The sequence below is a fragment of the Chiloscyllium plagiosum genome, chromosome 22, assembly GCF_004010195.1.
Source record: "Chiloscyllium plagiosum isolate BGI_BamShark_2017 chromosome 22, ASM401019v2, whole genome shotgun sequence".
Lineage (NCBI taxonomy): Eukaryota > Metazoa > Chordata > Chondrichthyes > Orectolobiformes > Hemiscylliidae > Chiloscyllium > Chiloscyllium plagiosum.
In genome coordinates, this window is record NC_057731.1 from 36,289,319 (window position 1) to 36,291,032 (window position 1,714).

Here is a 1,714-nt window from a genome sequence, read left to right on the forward strand (position 1 = left end):
GTGATCAATCAAGGCAGTCCTTCCATCTCAGGGAGCAGACGATGGGGCGGTGGACAGTGCACCACAACTATATTTGAAACAACTAAGCTGTATGCTGGAACTCAGGAGGTAAAGTGGTGAGGTGAGTAGCAAATCAAAGAGTTGGGTGGGAACTTGAGAAGGGAAAAGGCTGACAAAAAGGGCAAAGAAGAAAGGAATTTGTAGATTTGGAAGACCATCTGTGTCTGCAACTCATTCAGGGAGAGCTACCTATGTTGTCTTCTAATCTTATCCCAACCAATAAGTATTAAATTCTGAAAGATAATTCATACTTGCAATCAATGTACATTTAAAGTACGGCATACTACTATTGCTGATGGCATTATTTAATTTTCAAATATGTCCATGTCTATTTGTCCATTGCTCGAGAGACATTATAGTTATACCGAAATATACTAAAAATAACTTGCGATTTAATAAAGCAACCCATCAAGTGCTTCAAGTTGTGTGGACACTTCATGGTTTGAAATAATGCAATCATTGAATACTTGGGTTTGATGCTTGAAGCCTGTAATTAGAGTATTATCTCAAGTTGTATTTTTTTAATACATTACATTGACTTCTGAGGATCTAATGTACCTTTACCTTGCTCTCCGCAGCTCTGCATGCTTCTGCATCCAAAACATCTTCCCTCCCTGGTTATGGAAGAAATGGGCTACATAGGGTAAGGCAAGACTATACATATCACACTCTGTAAGTGGCAAGTGACGTCAGCTGGTATTCCTTTTTACTATTTCATTTCCTCTACCTATAAGACTTTAAGCCCAATTCTGGTACTTCCATACCTGCCAGTTTGGAATTATTTGTGACAAGTTATAAAGTGTGCCAGTCACAATTTATATTTGAAATTAGATGATGATGAAAGAAGGATTGGTGCAATAAAGTTACAGCAAATGCATTTGCAGTGTTTTGTGCACCTATGCCAAATTATTCCTGAAAGTTCTAAGAATGTTGAAAATAAATGACTGCTGTATCAGAACGACCACCCATATAAAAAAAAACATTATGCGTATCCTGTATTGTCCAATGTATGCAAAGGAGTGAACTACTTAATTAATAGAATTTATACTGATGGGATTACTATAATGTTGAAGCTTATGCATTAAAGCCAATGACTTGCTATTTCATTTTTATCACAGTAATTCTTTAACTGCAATGAAACTAGAAGAAATGAATTTGTGTTGCAGTTAATTAACCTACTCTGGGTTTGAAAGCAGCTTAACCCAATGGAATTCTAACAGTAAGGATGCTGTGGGAATTTATACAACAAACTTCCCTATTTTGATATTAATTAGGAGTCTTACTCAGAGGAGCCACAACAATAGTTGAATTTTCCATGCATTCAGGAAAGTCATTGGACTTTTAATTAAATGAATTCAATTAATATCCTTAAGGGGCTCCATCCTGCACACGTCACTATTTACTGCAGCTCAGGGGATTTGACCTTACAAGGGCAGCCCTGTAGCTTTAGCTGTGTGAATATTTATTGGGCATGGGTATTTGGGCTTCCTTTCCATCTAGGAGAAAGTGAGGACTGCAGATGCTGGAGATCAGAGCTGACAAATGTGTTGCTGGAAAAGCGCAGCAGGTCAGGCAGCATCCAAGGAGCAGGAGAATCGACATTTCGGGCATAAGCCCTTCTTCAGGAATGAGGAGGGTGTGCCAAGCAGGCTAA

The 1,714-nt window shown here is 38.4% G+C and overlaps 1 protein-coding gene across 1 annotated transcript in view; it reads left to right on the forward strand.

Annotated features, from left to right (window-relative positions):
- Positions 1-615: 615 nt before the first annotated feature.
- The window catches only part of LOC122561211 (actin-binding LIM protein 1-like), a 16,915-nt gene continuing 15,816 nt past the window's right edge, over positions 616-1,714 (forward strand). The window contains exon 1 of the mRNA XM_043712799.1: positions 616-703. The gene's annotated coding sequence lies outside the window, so the exon portion shown is untranslated. The remainder of the gene's footprint in view (positions 704-1,714) is intronic.